The sequence below is a fragment of the Globicephala melas genome, chromosome 2 (genome assembly GCF_963455315.2).
Source record: "Globicephala melas chromosome 2, mGloMel1.2, whole genome shotgun sequence".
In the NCBI taxonomy this organism is placed as follows: domain Eukaryota; kingdom Metazoa; phylum Chordata; class Mammalia; order Artiodactyla; family Delphinidae; genus Globicephala; species Globicephala melas.
Genome location: NC_083315.2, coordinates 151,848,372 through 151,870,813, shown reverse-complemented (window position 1 = coordinate 151,870,813; position 22,442 = coordinate 151,848,372). Strand labels below are relative to the sequence as shown.

At 51.4% G+C, this 22,442-nt stretch overlaps 2 long non-coding RNA genes across 2 annotated transcripts; both read right to left on the bottom strand.

Moving 5' to 3' along the window:
• Nucleotides 1–1,465: 1,465 nt before the first annotated feature.
• LOC138842561 (uncharacterized) lies at nucleotides 1,466–4,031 on the bottom strand. Its single transcript, XR_011377265.1, has 2 exons — nucleotides 3,960–4,031; nucleotides 1,466–2,537 (listed from the first exon to the last, which is right to left on the bottom strand). It is a non-coding gene; the product is annotated as an uncharacterized lncRNA (long non-coding RNA).
• Nucleotides 4,032–13,742: 9,711 nt separating this feature from the next.
• LOC138842588 (uncharacterized) lies at nucleotides 13,743–17,923 on the bottom strand. The gene is made up of 3 exons (XR_011377297.1): nucleotides 17,825–17,923; nucleotides 16,901–17,005; nucleotides 13,743–13,939 (listed from the first exon to the last, which is right to left on the bottom strand). It is a non-coding gene; the product is annotated as an uncharacterized lncRNA (long non-coding RNA).
• Between the last annotated feature and the right edge of the window lie 4,519 nt (nucleotides 17,924–22,442).

Sequence of the window (22,442 nt, the reverse complement as noted above, 5' to 3'; positions counted from 1 at the left end):
CAGGTAAATAGGCCTGGAGAGCTGGGAGACAGCTGCATACAGAAAACGATTGCGTATTTCCCCACGTTCACAGCTATGGCTGGGTTTTCTGTGCAGGGCCAGGTGTGGGTGTGGGTGGGTGGAATCAAGAAGGGGAGGAACGGGGGTGAGGGGTGGAGGGTGAGGCATTATGAACCTAGCTGCTGTGAAACCAGGTAAAGGCTCAGGTCACCCTCCCGGGTAAGGAAAATGTTGGATTCGTCCACCGGCACCTCCTTCATGGGCAGTGCGCTCAGAGGCCCCCTCCTCCCGGAGGTGCAGGGCAAGGCTGCCAAGCTGGATAAGAAGAACTGAGGCCACGGGGCCGGCACCTCTGTTTGAACAGAGGGAGGAAGGAGGGCTGAGTGCAGATGCAGGATCCGTTGGCCTGGGGACTGGGTGGAGGGGAATCACTGGAGGATCGCTGCCCGGCTGCCAGATGGTCTCTCTAGGGGGCGGCGGAAGGGGGCAGGTACCTTGACCTTGAGCAGCTAAGGGCCCTGTGGTCCACTGGGTTCACCCTCCAGGGAAGCAGGTGCCCCCGCTGGCCTCCTTACCTGCACAGCGGCGGCCTGGGCCGTGCACCAGCCTCCCCCTTCCCACCAGGCCTGCTAATGAGGAGCGGCTTCTCCAAGGACAGAGGGCTGTGCTCCCCGCAGGTGGACTGGTGGTGGATGATGGAGGGTGAGTGTGTCTGCCTGTGTTCTTTTAACTTCTCCGGAAAGGTCACCAAGGGGTCTCCATTACGAGCGGTCTGGAGCCGGGTAGGATTTTCTCCTACAATTTCATCTACTCCCTGGATGGCCCCCAGTGTGTGAGCCACTGACAGTCCTCAATCTTTGCAATGGATTTCCTGGAAGCGGCGGCCCAGGCGGCAGCCAGTGATGGATATGTGCTGGGGGGATGGGGGCAGAGGAGGCTGTCAGCGCCCTCCCACACCTTGGCAGGGCGCGCACTTCCACCCACGCGAGGTATCAACACCCACAGAAATACTTGTGTGTGTGCACCAAGAGGCATGGGCAAGGATGCTGGTTGTAGAATTGTTTGCATGGGAAAAAGTCTGTTCATGGGAGGTGGGAGGGGCGGCTGCAGCCTGAGCGTGGATGGGGTCCCCTGGGCTGTGCAGCAGTATCACTTACCACAAACGCCCCCCAGAGTTGGGCCGCAACAGGGACCCTGAGTGAGGGAGTGAGTGGAAAGGGGGTGGTTGAATCAACTGAATCAACTGTGTTACATTCGCACGTGCAATACTATGCAGAAATTAGAAAAAAGAGAAAAGCAACAGCAGATGAGGATGCTCTATATATGTGGTCATAAAAAAAATGTCCAAGATATATTGTTATGGGGGAGAAGTTGCAGGACAATATGGTCGGCTTGATCCCATTTATGTAAAAGCAAAGAAAAACAAACATCCTGGCATCATACACACATGGGTGTATGATGTATGTGTGTGTGTGTGTGTGTGTGTGTAAATGCCCAGAAAAGGTCTGGGACGATATAGAGCCAACTGCTAATATAGGTTACTGCTAAGGAAGCAGGGATATTAGTAAGAGACGGGAAAAAAAGGAACTTTCACTTTTTCTCTCTTTACGTCTGTGTTCACATTTTTTTATGGAGAGAAAAAAGCTAGTGTAAAGAAAAGTACCCGGGACTTCCCTGGTGGCACAGTGGGTAGGGTGCCACGCTCCCAATGCAGGGCGCCCGGGTTCGATCCCTGGTCAGGGAACTAGATCCCACATGCATGCCACAACTAAAGAGTTCGCATGCCACAACTAAGGAGCCCACGAGCCACAACTAAGACCCGGTGCAACCAAATAGATAAATATTAAAAAGAAAAAGAAAAGTACCCTCCTTTCCTCTGGGCTCCTTGTCTAACTCTCTCATCTACCAGAGCCTTCTGCAAGTTCCCACTCCTTACTGCACTTTTTGGGACAGTGAGTTCCTCCAAGGTCTCTTAGTTTTTTCTTTTGAAGGAGGAACCCTGGCTGGGAGAGCTGGACGTGACCTGGATCCATATCAAAGGCCCCTGTGACGTTGGAGCGGACCAGTAACAACCCAACATCCATCCTGGCCTTCTGACCTGCATCCCCTGCTCTGGCGGCCAGGTCGTCCAGTAGACCCTGCGGAGACAGCTCGTGGGGTGAAGCCCCTTTGAGGGGGGCGGCCTGCAGCAGGGGAGGTGCATGGGAAGGAGCCCAACAAGGCTGTTTGGTCGTCACCAACTCTGATCTATTCTATGCTGACACCTCTGCAAGCAGGTGCGACCACCTCCAGTTCGTCCAGGCTCAGCTAGGGAACTTCACCCTGTCCCTCTCCTGCGATGAACCTGGCTTCAGGTGCTCGCAGTGTTGACACCCAGCCAGCTCGCGACTCAGTGGGTCGTAGCCACCTGCTGCTGCTGGTGTTTTATTGGGATGCTTCTTGAGGATAAGGAGAAGTTTCTATCCTAAGTTCCTTTCCCGGCGTTGAGGATGGAGGTACTTCCCCAGCCACAGGATCCACCTTCTCACCAGTGCTTCCTGAAAGTTAAAACATTGGCAAGAAGTCAGGTGACCGGTCAGAAGCCATATGACGCAGCCACTCCCATCCTCTCGCCTCAGCCAGACTGGACACCTGGGTGACCTGCTACTCCTGAGGGTCCCCAGGGCCGAGGAACCCTCTGACTGGGCTTCTTGGTGATGGGAGCTGATGCAGGGCTGCACCACTTAGGATGCCTACAAGGCCAAGGTGACCCAAACCCTGTCCAGCTCATCTTAGGCACTCCATCCCCTGCCCCAACACCACCTGCAGTTGCTCCAGCATGCCTGCTCCTGCCTGCCTCTGGGCCTTTGCATAAGCCAGTAGGTCTCAAACTTGTGTGGGCATCAGAATCCCCCCGAGGGCTTACTCAAGATTTCTCGGCCTCATCCCCAGGGTCCCCGATTCAGTAAGTCTGGGGTGAGCCCCAAGAATCTGCATTTCTAACAAGTTCCCAGGTGACCTCATGCTGCCCATGCAGGGACCACCCTTTGAGAATTGCAGATGTAAGCCATCCCCTCATCTGTCACTCCCTCGGGAAGCCTTCCTGGACTTTTCCAAGAGACATGAGCGTCCCCCACCATGGGCTTTCATGGGACCTGGTACTTCTGTTCATGGCACTTATCACATTTTGCAATTACTATAAATTTGTGAAAATGTTAAATTGATGCCCGTCTCCCTCTTAAGCGTATGTCTGTTTTGTTTCCCCTTGTCTCCCTGGTGCCCAGCACAGTGCCTTGTACATAGTAGGTGCTCAACAAATAGTTGCTGTATGAACGAATGAGTGAATGAATGAATACATGCAAAAGACACTCAGAAGCTTGTCGTGGTTACCACTGGCTCAGGCGACTCTGGGTTCTAGTAGCACAATGAGGGGAAGTGGAGGGAAATGGTTTGGAACACAGCTGCGGGGGTTCAAACCCAGCGGGTGGTTACTAGCTGTGTGACCTTGGGTTCGTTACTTAACCTCTCTGTGTGTTTCCTTGCTCATCTATACAATGAGACTAGTAAGGGTACCCAGTTCACAGAGTTATATGAGGAGTAACTGAGTAATCCATCTAGAAGGCTTACACGTATGCCTGCCACATGTTAAGTGCGATCTAAAATTAGGTCTTATTGTTATCAAAGTGCCTGGCAGTGAGGCCCTTCTTGCTTTTATCAGACTCTGTCCAGGGATCAGCTTCTGGAGAGGTCCCTCTGGTAGACTTGGGTAAGACCTAGACGAAGGAATTAACCCAGAGTCTGCATTTGGATGGACTTTCCCAGAATTTGCTGTGCCCACCTGCCCGGGCTCAATGATGGTTGCGGGCAGTGTGTGTCTGCGGGGTGGGGACACGGCTGCCGCCCTTCTGCCTGTCCCCACGTGCTTGGAGCGGGCGTTTCTGACCTTCCCTCACTGCCTGCCTGGCATGGAGCTGACTCACCGCCAGGAGCGGGTGGTGATTAGTATGCAGGGCAGGTACTGGGAGGAAAGCTGTCTCCACGCAACAGCTCTTGATGTGTTTCTCTGATTAATGTGGCAGAGAGAACATTGCAGCTTTTTCCTGAATGGTTGCCACGTGGAGCCGGAGTCATTAGCATTGCATCTCCCGCTTGCCGTGACCTGCTGACCACCCTAAGTAGATAAAAATGAAAATGGCCAAGACAGCTGCAAGGCTCAGAAACAACCTGCCTGGTGGCTCTGCAGCCACGGGACAGTCTTTCATGTGGAAGTTTTCCGGAACGGCCCCGCCTTCCCCATCCTCTCGCACCCCTGCTAAAGTAACTAAAGCCATCCTTAAAGTTTCTGCTTCTGTCACTGTTGGTCTCCAGTGAGCGCAGAACCCCTTTCTGGGCAATGGAGCCCAAGTATGAGTGTGAGCATCATTGCCTCCCCCGCAGGTGTGTGCCCAGGTGAAACATGATGGGAAGAGGGGAAAGGGTACCAGGTAGAGGGATCAGATTGGGTGAAGGACAAGGTGGTGGGAGGGAGCTAGAGCACTGAGGGGTCCGTGCTGGGCAGAGAGAGCAAGTGGGGTGGAGCAAGAAAGGGGACTGGGGACCCAGACTTTATCCTGAGGGCAATGGGGAGTAACATCGCATGGAGGGATGGTATCTCATCAGCAGTAAGACCAGGCGTTATAAAGATCCCTGTGTCTCCAGCGTGATGGATATTGGGGGCCCCGTGTAGACGTGTGGGGAACAGTGAGGAGGCCGTTGCCATAATCCAGGTGGGTGCTGCTGCCTTGAATTAACACCACACATTCCTCAGGGCAGTTCCTCCCAAACCCCGGGAGTTGGGGTATCAAAAGCTTGCGTTGCTCGGGGAAACTGAGACAAGCAGTGTTGGCTTGGGAGGTGACAGCCTCAGCAGGATGGGAGTGATGGTGGGGAGGAGTTCCTTCTGGAACTTTGCTCTTTCCTTTGCTCTGTGGGGCTGGATTCATGGTACCGTGCTGTTCTGAATTAGTGGTCTTGGATTTTTTTTTCCTATTTGCTATTTTCGTTCTCTGGGTCTCAGTTTCCCGGTCCATGCAGTGGGGGAGGGGCAGGGAGCTCAGAGAATGGCCCCTGGGCTTCCTGGGAAGGATAATGAACGATAAGGCGGGCCCAGGTAGCGCACTTGAGGTCCTGCCAGCTCCATGCCCCCCCACCCCCCGCCACGGAGCCTCTGCCACCACCCCGCACATCACCGTCACAGCCCCATTTGGGTTCTGGTCTTCAAAGCCAGCCCTACCGCACCCACTCGCCAGGGAGCAGGCCTCTGAACTCAGCCCGGGCTGGAAGGGAATGAGCAAGGGCGCTAATTGCGGAGTCGGCAGGAGAGGCTGGGAGGAGCAGCGGAGAGAGAGAGAAATCATCTTGCGATGCGCCAATTACCGATCAGCTGGGACATAATTGCGGGGCTGCCATCCCGGCTGCTGCAGGTACCAGGCCTCCCTCTCGTTAATCAACGATAATCCAGAATGACGACCCTTAATGATTTGCAAAGACACTTACACACACACACACACACACACACACACACACACACACACACACACACACACACACACACACACACACACACACACACACACACACACACACACACACACACACACACACACACACACGCTCTCACACGGACACGAGTAACTGATAATCAACCACGTGATTTGAGGCAATAATTCTGTCCGGGCCAGAGAACAGGCTCCACCCTGCCAGCGAATCAGAGCCCAAATCACAGCCGACCCAGCGCTGGGTGGCAGCTTCCCTAGGGGAGGGAGGCTCCTTCCCTTCTCTAGAGTGGGTGCCGAGGGGCCCCCATCATCCCTAGACAGAAGGAGTACACACGTTTTCTTGTTTCCTACTTTGACTTACCTATATCTTCTAATTTGTGCACATTATACTTTGTAGCATTTAGAAACACCATTGCCATTGTTGTCGCTTATTCAGGGCCCTAAACCAATGGTCTCTAACTTAGTGCACATTCAAATCATCTAGGGAGATGGCTAAAAATGTGGATTCCTGCGCCATGCTCCCGAATGTTTAGACTCAAGAACCGGGTGTGGGACCCAGGAATCTACATAGTTAATCAGTGTCTCAAGTGATCTGGGCATAGATGAGCTGCAGACTACACTTGAAGAAGCAGTACCCTAAACCAGCGGCTCCCCACCCTGACTGCACAGTGAGATCGCTTAAGGAGATTCTAGAAAATTCTGTTGCCTGTGCTCCACCCCCAGGAATGTAAGACTTAATTGATTGGGGTGCACACTGGGCATCAGGATTTTTTTTTAAAGGCCCACAGGTGATTGTAACCGTCAGCCAAGGGTGAGACCCTCGCCTGATCATTCCAGATGGGCTCAACTGGCATCTGTCTTCCCAGCCTGTTCCCGTTCTTTACCTCGGGAACTGCTACCTCGATTGCCTCAACCTTGAACACGCATATGAGTCACTTGGGTTTCTGTTAAAATGCAAGTTCTGGGTCAGGAGGTAGGATGGGAGGGCCACAACCCTAGACACATTTCCAGGTGATGATGATGCCGATCCTGGAGAGGTAAGACGCTCTTTTCCTTGGTTCAAGGCCCAAGCGTGTGAAGTTTGGTGCCAGAAAGTCCTGTTTACGGAGCTCTTCTTCTGGGGAAAACTCAGTGCTGGTGCTGGCTCTGCAAAGATGAATCCAACCCACTCTTGTTCAGGTGGCTGACTGTCTGCAAGTCACATGTTCGGTTCTTTTAGGGTCCTGAGAACAAGACATGCTCAGGCTAACTCAGGTGATGGGGCCCCTGGGAAGCAGGGGGAAATGGTGCCTGCCTTGGAGAAAACAAGATAAGATAGATTCTTGTAAAGCCAGGCTCGGAGCATGAAGCAGTCATTGGGCTGGAGGGCCAGGTAAGACGAAACATAGGCATGTGGCTCGTGGCGGGGGCCTGGTGGGCTTTAGCAAATCCCTGGAAATGAGCGCTTCCTGGAATTAGACATGGGAGGAAGGCTGCCCGTGGAGAAGCTGGGGATGCGTGTTAGTCTCTCACCATGGCCACAAGCATCTTGCATTCCAGAATGAGCATGCTGCTGTGTCCATCTAGAGGAGAAATCTGTTTCCCTTCCTCCTGAACTTGGACCGGCCACAGGACTTGCTTTGACCAGTAGAATGCAGTGCAGGTGACGCTATGCCAGCTCCACGGCTGGCCCCTAAGGAGCCTGGCAGCTTCTGCTTTCATCCTTTGGAAGCCAGCTGCCATGTAAGAAACCAGCCACCCTGAAGCCACCATGCTGGCCACACGGGGGAGGCCATGTAGAGGAGCGCCGAGCTGGCAGGCATGTGAATAAGCCTTCTCGGCCCTTCCCTCCCAGTCTCGCTGCCAGTGCAGAATGATCCCAGCTAATGCCATGTGGAGGGCAGGGCAACAAGTCGAGCCCTGCCCAGATTCCTGACTCACAAAATCACAAGTGCGTTGTTGTTTAAAGCCGCTAACGTCTCGAGTCCACTGTTACACAGCAGTAGATAAAAGAAAAACTTGGGTTCTTGTCTCAGTTCTGACACCCATAAGTGAGACCAGTACACTTGTCAGACCTCAGTTTCTTCCTCCGCAAACTGAGGGTTAAATGAAATCATGCATCTCAGACCTGGTGCCCAGGGCCTGGCACACTGCTCTGCTCACCAGATAATCATAATCTATGATTATTACTGAAGCCATGCCAAGGTTCCCATACCTCTGCTCCACCCAGACTGAGCGATGGCCATTCAGATCCTCTTGTCCCAGGTCCTCACATGAACGGCCATCATTCTCCTCTGATGGGAATGACCTGTCACCATGGCAGCACACTGGCTAAGAGCAGTGGCTTCTGAGCCAGAAAAGCATGGATGTCCTTTTCTGCCAGTTTCTAGCTTTGTGACCTCAGGCAAGTTATTTAATGTCACTGAGCCTTAGTTTCTTTGCTTGAAAAGAGAGGAAGTCAGCCAAGCTCCTCCTCCAGGAAGCCTACCCGGATTAACCTCTCCCCACCATATGTCTCTAAGTAGTGTTTTGTCGTGTCCTATTTACAAGGCAGGTGCTAATTTCTGAACTTTCAGAAGAGGGATGAAATTACCTACACAGGTTGGAAAAAGGGTGTGGAGGACCATTGAGCATACTTCATTAATAAAAATAACTCCTCTTCATCAAGTCCAAAGAGTTTGCTAAGTACTTTGCATGTATTGTCCTCACAACACACCTGTGAGGGAAGGACCATTGTCACCATTCCCCCTGTGGGGTGTGAGAGTCCTTACCTTAGGAGCTGGGTGGGGCCTCGCAGTGGACACTCGCTCGTTGCTGTGTCACTCGCTCGTTAGTGTGTGTATGAACACTAATTCTTCTTCCGACATACCTTAGGGACTAATAACAAAATATTCAAGAGAAATATTTATAGAAATCAAAACAGATGATTTTTCATCTAACTTGTGCAACCTGCCCTGACTTCAGGCTGCACCCAGAAATGGACCCCTTCTCACTAACCTTGCTACCACCCGCCTGGTTCCAGCCACCATCCCTTTGCCTCTATCCCTCCAATAGCCTGGTGCCCCTGCTCTCCCGCCATTCTCCTGACAGAATGATCCTGCTCCGATGCAGGACAGACGATGTCACCCGTCTGCTGAAAACCCTGCCATGGCTCCATCTCACTCAGAGTAAACACCAGTGTCCTCCCAATGGCCCTCAAAGCCCAACACCACCTGCTCCTCCCCTTTCCCTCTCTGACCACATGTCCTACTCCCCTTCCTTGTTCTCTCCAGGATGGCTTCTCTGTCATCAGTCATGTTCCTGCGTCAGGGCCCTTGCATCACCATTTCCTCTGCCTGGAAGCCTCTTTTACTAAATAACGACATGGTCCACTCTCTCACCTCCTTTAGATCTTTACTTAAATGTCACCTTTTTAATGAGGTCTTCCCTGACCACTCCATTTAAAATTACCCCCCTATCCTGGGGCACCCAAACCCCCTCTTTTGCTTTAGTTTTCTCCACAGCACATATTACCAGCAAATGTCATGTTTGTGCCACTTGTTTATTTATTTTTCTGTCAACACACACACACACACACACACACACACACACAGTAGAATGTAAGCACTGTGTGGGACTTGTGTCTGTTTTATTTACTGCTATTGCTTCAATACCTGGCAGTAGCTCAATAAAACCTTGTTACATGAATGAATGCAAGAGCACACATACACACAGAGTGTGAGAGGATACTACAGACACCCTTAAAAAATAAACCGAACACTAATGAACACTAATCCTTCTTCTTACATACCTTAGGGACTAATAACAAAATATGCAAGAGAAATATTTATAGAAATCAAAACAGACGATTTTTCGTCTAACTTGTGCAACTAAAGTTTTGATACAGGTGTTCAAACATTCCTCTGGCATCAGTTGGTTTCAACCCTCACCTTTGCTCTGTGTGTGTGTGTGCGCAAACATGTGTGTGCATCCGTGCACTTCTACAGTAAAGGCCACTGGGAATGGAAACTCGTTGATTGTGGTAGCGATGATGGGTCTTAATAAAAATTCATTGAGGGCTTCCCTGGTGGCGCAGTGGTTGAGAGTCCGCCTGCCGATGCAGGGCACACGGGTTCGTGCCCCAGTCCGGGAGGATCCTACATGCTGCGGAGCGGCTGGGCCCGTGAGCCATGGCCGCTGAGACTGCACGTCCGGAGCCTGTGCTCTGCGACAGGAGAGGCCACAGCAGTGAGAGGCCCGTGTACCACAAAAAAAAAAAAAAAAAAAAATTCATTGAGAACATCTTACCCTATCCTCCTCAAGCCCTCAAAATCATACCACGTGAGACCGGATTCTCCCAGTGGTCTGGGAGAGAACAGGGATCCTGGAAGGCAAAGGCCCCCACCAGGCAACTCTGTGAGGCGAAGCAGTCCAGTTAGCAAGGAGAAATACCCGCTGTGGCCTGGATCGTGCAGTGTGGGGACTTGCCATCCCGGTGTCCTCCCACATCCACTCCGATGGTCTCTCATTAGAGGTTAGGGCCCCATCATCATTATCCTGGAGCAGAAGGGTCTAGAGCCAGGGGTCTGCTGGGGTACCTGGTGGGTGGGAGAACCTGGGCAGCCTGGCATGCCACAGGAGTGTGACAGGCCACAGCCCAGGTTCAAAGGGATGGTTTTCCTTAGGAAGACATGGCTGTTGGTGATGGCTTTCAACTCCCCCCAGATGACAGAGTCCTTGAGATCCACACCTAGGGTCCCTACCCTCTTGTATGGGGGTAAGGGGTGGAGAAGACTTAAGCGTTACAGATGAGGAAACTGAAGCTCAAAGGGATTATGTGGCCTGTCCAAGGTCACTCCACCCACTACAAGTCCAAGATGCAAGGAATTTTGCTCACTGCTGTATCCAGCACAGATGGTTTCTGGGGTGGTCTCTGAGCTTGAACTGATGCCTGGTTGACTCTCAAATTAATTGGCTCCCAAAACAGAGCTTACCTGTCACTCATTTTGTTTGTAATTCACTGTCAGTCATCCTTCCGCAACCTGGCGCGTTGCCAGGTGGGTGACACCTCATGGGTGCTCTGTGACTACTGGGTTCAATCTACCAGGCAGCAGCACGCTGTGCTAACAAGGATCCCCCTTCACGGCCCCGGCACCCTGAGCCTGAAGGCCTGCACCTTTGCTCCCAGCCAGCAGGGGGCGCACACACATTGTTTCTAGCGGGCTGCTCACCAACCTGCCCAGGTGCCCTTTGCGGTTCTCCTCTCCTGTGACTGAGCGTGTGTTGCACACACAGGGGCCCTACTTGAAGCAGACTATTTAATGTCAGGAGCCTTCAGATTGTGCGGTCGTCCCCAGCAGGCAGCCCCCTGGCAATGCACAGGATCTGATATTTACTGAGTGGTTCCTACCCCAGGCACCGTGCTAGGCACTTGACAAGCACGATCAATTTTACAAATAAGAACACTAAGTTTTGGGCTTCCCTGGTGGCGCAGTGGTTAAGAATCCGCCTGTCAATTCAGGGGACACGGATTCGAGCCCTGGTCTGGGAAGATCCCACATGCCGCGGAGCCACTAAGCCCATGCACCACAACTACTGGGCCTGTGCTCTAGAGCCCACATGCCACAACTACTGAGCCCACGTGCCACAACTACTGAAGCCTGTGCACCTAGAGCCCGTGCTCTGCAACAAGAGAAGCCACCACAATGAGCAGCCTGTGCACCGCAGCGAAGAGTAGACCCTGCTCGCCACGACTAGAGAAAGCCTGCATGCAGCAACAAAGACCCAACGCAGCCAAAAATAAAGAAATAAAATAAATTTTTTAAAAAAGAATGTTTAAAAAAATTATTTTTAAAAAATACTAAGTCTCTATTTTCACCTCATTTTAAAAGCAAGAATACTGAGGTTTGGGGCTAAGTGGCTACCCTTGAGACCTCCCCTTTCTGCTCCAAGGTGGTGGGCGTGGGGTGGCGATGGGGGGCACTGGCTGAGGCCTGGGCCTTCAGAGAGGACTGGATTAGAAAGAACCCTTCCCAGAAGAGGAATGGTTCTTGCCCCCGTTCTGCCTGGGTTCCAGCCTCCTCGTGTTTTGTCACTGTTCTCCAAAGCTCTGGGCGGGCCCCTTGAGCAGGTCTGCCAGCTCCGTGCTGCTCTGATGGAGCACCCAGGGACACTTCCTCTTGGTGTCAATTCCAGCCACCTGGCACACACTGGCGAGTGTCCTGGGTGGTGACGTTGGTAGTGATGGTGGGGAGGGGAGGGCCAGCCTCATGGGAGGGGAGAAAGCATCAAAGCATGTCACAGTGGACAAGCTAGCTCACCCCCTCTGCCATTTTACATGCAAGGAAACAAACCCAGAGAGGGGAGGCCACTGGTCCAAGGTCACCCAGCTTGTAATGGCAGAGCCAGGGCTGGAACCCAGGTCTCTGAGCTGCCAGGCTTTCTTCAGGCTTTAGGTGACCACGTTATTTGGGGCCTGGAATTGCCTCTTTCCCACTACCCAACTGCCCACCACATCCCTGCCATGTCAAACCCTGCCCATGTCGATCGAGGCCCGGCCTCCTGCCCCTCTGCCATGAGGGCTTCTCTCCCTGTGTTGGAACCATCGCTCTTTAACTGGCCTGTAGCACATGCATTCTATTCTGTGTTGACTTGCCTCTTCTCTCCAGTGGATCTTTGAGACAAGTGCCAAGGGGTAGGGCAGTACAATGGATAACGCACTGGGCCAGGCACTCAGACACCTGAATTTGAACTTGGCTGAGCCGCTAACTTGCAGTGTGTCTCAGGGAGGTCACTTCCCTGGGCCTCAGTTTCCCCTCTGGTCTAGATCAGGACTTCTCAGACTCTGTCCATGGAGTCAGCCTCTGACCAGAGTGGATGGGGCCCTGCTCCAGATTCAGCTGCAGCAATCTTGCTTTTTTTCTTTCTTAAATACTTGGGTTTTTGTGAGGGGGAGTGGGGGAAGATTCTGAGGCCGAGAGAAGTGTGAAAACCATTTTGAGGTCCTTTCTAGTCCTTTCTAGACTAAGGACTAGGATTAGTCCTTTCTAGTCTAATCTTGCTGTTCTTTGTATCTCTCTCACCCCCCCAGTCGCTAGCAGGAATATGGCATCTTGCATAGAATAGTCTAAATAAATATTTGGTGGACAGAATGAATGTCAGTGCCAGGAAGCAGGGCTGTGCTGAACTTGGCTGGGCAGGGGAGGGGCCCAGCAGGAATAAAACAGCCAGAGGGCAGCTGGAGGGAAAGGGGGCCTGGAACCGGCTTCTAAGGGGAAGAGGGCCTTCGAAAAGGGGGCCGAGGATGCCTTGGGTGCGCAGCTTTCTGCTCCCCACCTCCTCCAGGTTCCCTCCTGGCTTGCCCCTGAGGTGACACTGCCTCCCCCGTAACCCTGCTGCAGGGGCCACAGTGTCCTCGCACAAACCCTGCTCCGTACCCTGCTGCCAGGGCCGCCCACGCAGACGGGCGGACATAAGTCTGGCAGACACTGGTGTGGCTGAGCGCTCCACACACTGGAGTGGAGGAAAACTCTGGCCTGGTTAGCCGGCCAAAAGCTAGGTGGGACGCCTGGCCCCAAGGCCCCCAAAGGCAGGCCTTTCAAGCTGCAGGAGTCTGCGGGGCCTCCCTGGACATTCTTGAAGGGAGGGGTGTTGTGCCTTTTGTCAGTGGTAGACCATGTTCTACGTGGCGTGGGTATGTTAGTTCTGCTTCCGAATCTTGGCTCCTCCTGGAGCTACAAATTACACTCTAGGCTTCATCCCGGAGCAGGGCTTCCATGCCCCAGGGTAATCAGGGACCACCCCGATTGCACAAGTGTGGCTGCCCACAATTAGAAAAGCCTGTGTTGTGCAGTGTTTAACTCTGACCGGGGTAAGAGGAGGCCTGAGAAGTACAAAGGAAAACCACAGTTACAGCCCCAAGAAGCTCCATCAGGACACTTCCTAACATAATGTTTAAATTTCACTCTCATCATCATCTTCGTTGTCATTCCAGTACCCACCCACCTCTGCACTGCTTTAAACCCTACTGCGTTACCATCTGCCACGTCTTTGGGGTCATTCATGCATTCACCTCAGAATGTCTCAGCAGGAAGGTCTTTAATCTTTGTTAAGAACCAAACGTGCCAGGCACTGTGTTAGATACTTTATCAACTTTATTTTATTTAGTCATCACCGTAACTCCATGAAGTTGATCTGTTAGAATCCTTCTACCTGCAAGTAACAGCTACCTTAACATTACTGGATTGAGCTAGGGGTCCCTCACTGAACAGTGAAGGACTGATGATCTCAGGAAAAAGTCCAGAGATGGGTGGCTCTAGGTGCTGAACGTGGCACCAGGACCCCAGTTCTTTCCACGATTCCATTCCATCGTCTTTAGTGTGTTGGCTTGACTCTCTGAGTAGTTGCCTTCATCACAACAAGATGGCTGCTGTGGCCCCAGCCATCACTTCAGACATAACGTCCAGCTGCAGAAGGACAACCGTTTCTCTCATGTTTTAAGAGGAGGGGAATATTTCCTAGAACAACTCTCTAGACAAACCTCTCAAAGATCCCTCCCTACATCTCATTGACCAGAACTGAGTCACAGATCCATCCCAAAAAGAATCACTGGCAAGGGGAACATTATACCAAGATTTGTTTAGACTCATCAGGATTTCCCCCTTTCCCACCCTGGGCGTGAGGAAGAGGGAGTGGATTCCTGAAAAAAAAATTTAGGGCACTAAGGAAGAAAGCAGGAGTGACTATTGGGTGGTAATCAACAATGTCTGCCACACAGGTCATTACTGTTATCTCCATTTTACAGATGGGAAAACTGAAGCTAAGAGAGATGAAGCAATGACTTAAAGTCACAGTAAGAGGCCAAGTTAGGATCTGAACCCAGAACTGTTTGACTCTAAAGTCCTAGCTCTTTCTACTGTAGGGTGCACCAAGCACTATTCTACATCTGCTTGTGAGTAAGAAAGACTGTTATATGCACATCGACTTCAAATTCTTGCTGGAACAAGGGAGGGTATAAATAATATACAGATACACTCATATATTATTTTACTGCCAATAAAATGATGTCATAAGAGTTTACATTAAGGTATGTATTTATTAGCATTTATTTAGGGCCTTCTAGGTGATTTGGGAAAAGAAGGGTAAGCCCTAGACTTGAACTTCATGAGTCCCCAGTGGGGGAGTTGTATGAACAGATAACTACAGTTCTTTGTGATACATGCAGACTGTCATTGAAGTAAGAGCAGGGAAATGTGGGAGACCAGGAAAGGTAAAATTTTTACCTTTCACAGGAAAGGTAAAAACTGAGTTGGGTTTTGAAAGATACACAGAAGTTTGCTCAAAGAAGAAGAGGGGAAAGCATTCTTTCTAGGCAGAGAAAAGAGCCCTGCAAAAGGCACGGGGCAGGAAGAGACAGAAAGGCGGGTGGGAGGCAGTTTTCCAGGGGCCTCGCGTTCCAAACTAAGGAGTTTGTCTTGATTCTGTTAGGCACCTGGAAGATTTTTAAGCAGGAAAGTAAAGCAATCAGATTTGAATGATTTTGAAGACCTTGGAACCCCTAATGAACCCAAGTGAACGTGAGTAGGCAACATGGAAGAGAGGAATCAACGGCTAAGACACAGATGCGTGCTCCAGACGTGTGGATCCCGACACAAGTTCAGTCACAGAGGAGCAAAGAGAAGGAGTTCTCCCCTCATCAGCACTGCATCCAGCTGTTCTCGGGGCCCAATGTGCCACACGGGGATGTGCCGGACCTTCCAAGGGCTTGAGAAAACCCACAGAGACTATGAATAACTTGATGAATGTATCCATACAGAACAAACATACTGACTCTGAGATTGTTACTAAAAGGTAGCATTGAGTGTTTACCATATTCTAGGCACTCTGCTAAGTACTCTATATACATTATCTTATTTAATACTTACAACAATCTAATAAAGAAGGTTTAGGCCAAATTACATGAAATTGCCAGTATTTGATGTGCTTAATTTATGGGAACAGGGAAGGAACCTGGAGGTTGGCATGGGCCACACAATCACACAAAGCCAACTTACGATTCAAACTCAGGTCTATCTGATAAGGACTCTAGAGCAGGGGCACCCAACCCCGGGGCCGAGGACCGGTAGTGGTCCACGGCCTGTTAGGAACCGGGCCACACAGCAGGAGGTGAGTGGCGGGCAGCAAGGGAAGCTTCATCTGCCGCTCCCCATCGTTTGCGTTACCGCCGGAACCACCACCCCACCCCTCCCTCCGGCCGTGGAAAAATTGTCTTCCAGGAAACTGGTCCCTGGTGCCAAAAAGGTAGGGGACCGCTGCTCTAGAGTAAGGCAACCCTGAGTTCTAACTGCAGCCATCACTTACTAGCTGTGTGTCCTGGGACAGGTTGCTTAACCTCTCTGAGCTTCCTTTTCTTTATCTATACAGTGGGGAAAATAACGGAACCCCTTCATTAGGTGTGGCTTAGAATAGAGAATGCATTAAAACTCTCAGCACAATGCCAGACACAGAAGAGGCTCCCAATGAATATTAGCTGTGCCTATCATCGTTGTTATTAATATTCCAAAGTCTGGGCTGTTAAGCGCCTTCCCAACCCGCTGCGGGGTGAGATGCCTTCTGGAGTCACTGTGTCCCTTGGGCGGAAAGCAAAGAGATTCTATTGCAGGAACCATGACAGTGTTACCGGTAAATAGTCCTCAAGCTCATGGGCCGAGGAGAGCCAGAAGCTGTGTCCTCTAGTTTCCAGCGCTGCAGACCCCTGCTTGCCCCTTCCTCTCCTGAGGTCTCTGGGCCCTCACAGCCACAGGGGATGACCCAGGAGGAAGCAGCCTTTGCACTGGAGAGTGGCTGGGGCAGCTCTGCCCTCATTTTGGGCTGCCCTCCTATGGAGCTATTTCTGCTCCTTTTCTCATGAACCAGCCTAAACGGAGTGTATTTCCAGGAAAGCCCCACTACCTTTGCTTTCAAGAGCTGTGACTACCAGTGAGGGGTCCTGTGAGTCCCCATCGCCCTCGGGCCTCACGTATGCGCTTTCTGGTTTTGTGTACAGATGTTTCCGAGATGTGCATGCATGCAGCTGTGTTTGTGTTTCTGGGCCCAAGGGGAGCTGTGCTGGCATGGGCTGGAGGTTGACACCACCCTTGGCAGCAAGAGCCCCAGGACACCTTATGCCCATTACATTCCATGCCTGGGTGGGATCCCTGCCTGCTGGGTGAGTATTGACCTCCTGCACCTTTCCAGCTAAATTTCCAAGTGTTCTTTAGGCAGAAATGACAAGTGCTGTTAACTTGAGAATGAAGTTCAAACCCTGACACCCAGCTGTTCTCAGGTCATCTACTGGAGATGGGGTGCTTCTCGCACAAACTGACATTGAGGCAGCTGCGGTAATAAAAGACTGAAAGAAGAGAACAGGCGGGCCAGCTAAACCGTACCTTCGTTTCAGTGCTTTGGGATGTGCACAGATCTTTCTGGTACCGTCTGCCCTTTTGCTTGGCTGGCCTCTTGCACAAGACCTGGCTGCCCCCAGCTCAGTCTCTCTGAAAAACACGGTTAGCCCCCTCCAGAGAAACACAAAATACAGACACTCCTTATGCATTTTCCTGGAAGCATTCTATAGCTCCAGCCTGGAAAAGCTTCCAAAAGTTTTTTGAACCAAAGATAATAATAATAATAAAAAAAGAGGTGGGGGAGGAGAAAAGCTTGGGCAAACGTTCCTGTTGATTAATATTCAAGGGAACAGACTTGGATTGTAGGGAAAGGAAAAAGGAAGGGTTTTCCAGGTCAATATAAACATTTGTGCTGTTTGCTTTAAAGGCAGTTTCAAAATAGTTGGCCTCCCCAAAGCGATTTTTTGGAATCTACCCAGAGGGCAAAAACTTACCCTTCCTTCCCCCATCTGGAAAGCTTTCACACCAGAGGCCCCACTCATTCCTGAGCTCTGGCTTTAGAAAGAAGGACTTTCCCAACCTTCCAAGATTCCTTGCCCTCCCTCACCCGGCTGACCCACAAGGAGTTTGTGTTGGCTCCACCCTGCAGCAGCTGCATTCCAGCTGTGGCGCTGCTGTTAGGAAACATTTCAGAATCTCTGGCTGCAAAGGTAAATGAGAAATGTGTCCTAATGACACCTGAATGCTGGCGGAAATCTGCAAACAGAGACGCCCAAGGAACAGATTCCGGACTTCGAACCCCCTTTACAATTCTGCTGTGCAAAGAGCCAGCTGTTAGCTAACAGGAAAGGTTTTTATTGGTCTCATGGATAAAAGTGCTGACCAGCCTGACCCCCCCACCCCTACTGTGACATGCAAGAAAATGAAAGTCAAACATATTTGTGAAGCGTCGAAAATATTTTCACTTACTCATGAGCGCTCATCTTTTTAATTAAAGCACAGCATCTTGCTCAAAACAAGCCTCTGGAACAACAGAGTAATCAGAACCTTAATTTAGGGATCTGCCAGCTGATCCTGACTGCTGTGGGAAGGTTATAGCAGTAGCTTAGAGGCAGACGATGGGGCGAATGTCTCCCAGGAGCTTCCCTCGTCTTCGGAAGACGGTGTCTGCCGGAGGATTCGGGGGTAGAGGGGGTGCCTCAGAAACCAGCAAGGACCCTTTAAATGCATAGAAGTTGCCAGACAGGGCAAGCTGAGCAAATGGCTTTTTAGGCAGCTGAAGCCCTCAGCCGCTGTGAGGGCGAATGCCACCAAGCCGACCTGGTTGCCAGGAGTGCCGCCGCCTTAACTGGGGTCTTTCCCCTCAGTCTCTTTGCCGCCATATTATCTTCTGGGACTGCGCTGCAGACCCAGCGCATAGCCCATGGCGCTACCTGGTTTTAGCACAGCTGGCAGTAGCTGCGAGCTACACTCTATCTTATCCTAACCTCTTCCTTTCTTGGCTCCTGGGATTCTGTACCTTTTCCCCAGCTTCATCGGCCACCCAGCCGGACAGCGACAATTAACCACCATGGAAATGCTTTGCGAACCCAGTATCCACGGTGAGAACCTCCCTGAAGTCCTCCATTAATTCCTGGTACTGAAAACGGATATGGAAATTTAGTAGGAGAGCTGGTGGCCTATGTTCGGGGCGGGGGGGGGGGGGGGCACCCAGCTATTGTGAAAGCTTCCTTCTCTCCACTTCTTCCTTCTCCTGCTGTCCCACTTCAAACACTCCCTACCGTCTACCTTTTAACACCTCCAAGGCCACCACTGCCACTGCCACCCCCACCCCCACCCCACCCCCCCACCCCGCCTAGCCTAACCACCCACTTCCCATCCAGGTCCTTTCAGAGTGCAGCCTGCGTGGTTGCCATGGAGAGCACCCCCCACCCCCAGTACCCTTCGGGGCTTTGAGACCCTAGAAGGAAAGCACCAGGAAACCAGAAATCGGCTCCCTCCCGAAAACAATGGCTTCCAGGGTCTGTGCCAGACACACTCACAGCACCCGAAATAGTCTCATTGTCCTCTTGTGCAATATCCAGGAATTTGGTGAAACTCATCATTTTTCAGGTTACCGATAATGCAAGTTTGGAAACTGAAACAGGAAGGAACACAGGCTGAAAAAGCTTTTATCCAGCACACAGCATTTCTCTCTCCAGAGGCAAGACCATTTTTTTGGTTGTTGCTGTATTTTTATTTTTTTTCCAGCAGTACTTTGGTGGGGTTAAAATTAGCTGGCAGCATTCTGGTCACATGCTAGCCAGCAAAACAAAAGGGAGTTGTTCCCTGGCAGCCCCTGAAGCAGACCTTCCTAATCCATGGACTTCTGGGAAGCTGGCTCCTCAGGCCGTGGGACTGAGGGGCCACACCACCGACTCCCCTCTCTCGTCATCTTGCTGTAATGGGCAGAACTGGGTAGTGTCTAGGCTGTTTTGAATCTCAGGGCATGCCTCCATCTGGAAAGACATTCAAGGGCCCCAAAATGGCTTTTTCGGATCCTCCCATTTGGGAGAGGAAGGTTGAAAAAAGGAAGAACTTTTGAAGGCAACAAAGAAGCAGACACCACAAGGACACTGAGAGAGAGAGAGAGGGAGGGAGGAAGGTGGGGGACAGTGTCTGAAGTGTGAGTGCGGGAACCACCTTCTGGGGGCACGGGCTGCTCTGGGCATGGCTGAAGCGCAACATCGTACATCTGAGCTCTATGCAGCCGGCTCTTTGGATAGATTCTTTATCTTTGGACCCTGATGATAGGGGTTCATCATGATCTTCTTTGTTCCTTCCAGCTTAAAACTGTTATCAGAAGCCCTAGATGAAAAATCTAGCCTCTGATTCACGCACATAGTCAGGAAACAGCCCTTGCGCTCAGTGCAGAAACACGCCGGTCAACCTGAGAAAGAAATCACCACCACAAAATATGCTTTTGGCTTGCCAGAGCTCAGCAGCTGTGAGAGCCAAAAACTCAGCTGCCTGGATTTTCTGGGGAAGGTGGGGGCCGAGTAGAGGGTGGTATGGGGGTGACGATGGGGCAGAGAGAGGGACTTTCTCAATCACCTGATTATTGCCTCCAACTCCTGTTTAATTCCAAGCCAAAAACCACCTGGAAACATCTCAAGAGCCAACTGCTCCTAAAAATCACGTTCAGCACTAACCCAGCCAGCTCTGCGCCTGCTGGCAAGGTGAAGCAGATGGTTTTTATTGATTAATATATTTATTTGGAAGGGGCTCCTCGAAGTAAGGAAATTCCAGCGAAACAGAATGCCCTGGCCAGAACTGCCATGACAATCGTAAGCAGACGCCCAGAGAGAGGCGGGTTAAAAGACGCTGCAGCTTAGCCCCAGGAAGCCGGGGCATTTTCCGTCTTTCTCCCGGCCGGCCGGCCTCCGTGTCAGCCGTGCACGTATGAAGAAATACTTCATTTGGTTCAACCTTCTGTGGTATTCAAGGGTCTGAGTGAGCTATGTGGAGCCCACTTTGTCAAAAGGGCTTCACAAACCAAACAGGCCTCTGACTTGGATCTTATCCTGAAGCCTTCATTATACAGACAGACCCAACAGAAATTCCTGCTGCCTAACGCCCAGCACATAAAGTCCTCTTTAATAAACATATACCATTTTTCAGTGGAACAGCCTCAAGGTGTCAAAAGTACATAAAGGTCTGAAAGCTGAAACCCTAGATAAACACTGTGCTGAAATATATTTAGCAGAAAATATTGAAAGCCACAGGAAAAATATGTTCTCTTCCTGGGATGTTAACGAAGGTTTAGGTTCAGGAAACCTTCAGGAAATAGCGAGTTGGGTTGAGAGGGAATACTGCTCAATGTAAATAAATCGCTAAACCTCCTTGGCCTCCACAGGCCTTGGCTGGAATGGAGTATTTCATTTTTTCCCCCCATTAAACAGGCCACCCGGAGAGTTGGCATTATAGACCTGAACATGTACCAAATCTGAGTGTGCTATTTTGTTTCTGTACATTGAATCAGACTGTATTTCAAATAGCAGCTTGTGCAAAATGGGCGGGGGGTGGGGGCGGGGGCGGGGGGAGGGGGAGCGGCCAGCCATCCAGACAGGCACACCCTAACACTCAGCGTAAATGAAAGACCTGTTTCACCTCCAATCACCCGATGTCTTGTCTCAGACAGGAACGTATCCTCTGTTGTTGCCCAGGGTGATGTCATGCTCATTCTAAAGCCCATGGTTCTAAGGGACTCGGTTGCTGCAATACCGTGCCTTCAGAAAGACCTAGATTTCCTGAGGTCTCAGGGTAGGGAGAGAACAAGGGAAGGACAGGCAGCCACTCTCCCCAAGATGGATGCTGTATGATGTAAGTTGCTGGCTAAAATATCTGGCATTCTTGCTGTTTTAAGTTGCCAGCTAAATATTATTAAAAAGATAAAATACATGCAAACTGTGCAGAATGTAGGGCTGCCGTGTTTACATCCGGGTTGTGATGACTCAAAGACTTAGACTTGGGCTTACTGAAAAGCTCTATTAAAAACACAGCTTTGTGAGAGCCCCCAGGGAGCGGGAAGCAGGGCTTGGGGAGGGGATTGCTTGGGTGGCTGGTGGGGAGTTTGGTGACCCGCCCAAGGACGGTGCCGAGGCCGGTGGTCCCGGTTGGCATTTAAGGCCAGGGAAGTGCCTAGGGGTTAATCTCCGCTTCGGCTTCGGCACCGGAGCGGGGAGGGTTAATCTTTTTCCAGAACATTTATTTCACCATCTCACTGACTAGAGGGAGGAGGGGCGGGAGGCAGAGCGAGAGCCTGCCGAGCTGAGAGGCTGCGGATCACAAGGCCATTCTGATAGCCTCCTGTCCCCATGGCAACCGCAACGGCATTTATCAGTTCCTTCTGCGCACAGGCACAGCAAATCTGCATTGCACATGGCAGGCTTCCAGCATTTCAAATGAAAGAACACTTTGAACGGCTGCCAAGTTTGGAAGGAGCATAACTGTCAGGGCTGCTTAAAGCTGGCGGTTTATACTGGGGAGGCTTTCGTTTCCCAGAATCCTCCGGGTCTGGCGAGCTGCCAAGTACTTAGCGGAAGCTAAAAAGTAACTCGCTCCCCTCCCTCCCCTCCCCCCGCTCACGCTCCCCCTCCACGCCATTCACCGCAGTGCTCTCAAAATTTTCCACATGTCCTGTGTCACCAGTGCAGACTGTACAATGAAAACCAGAACGCCGGCTACCCATGACAGGGCTTTTATTAATAATTGGGGGAGGGAGGGCCGGCTGGGATCAGACACTGACAGCCGGGGCACCGGGTCTCCGCTGTACCTGCCAGAACCACTGGGTGTGAACCTATGTGGGGTGTGTGCGTGTGTGCCTTTCAGCCTTAAAAATACATTAATAAAAATAAAAGCAGCTTCAGAACTGTAGACACCCTGAGTTCCGGGACCCGGGCGGCGGGGGGTGGGGGGTTCGGTTGGGTGCTTTGGAGCTTCCTTTTGGGTGGGGAATTGAGGTCATGCAGGCAGTGTTGTTCAGATCCAGCCTTTCCAAGAGCCCTGGGGAAAAGGGTTGTTATTGAGAACCGAGTCTGTTTCTGGA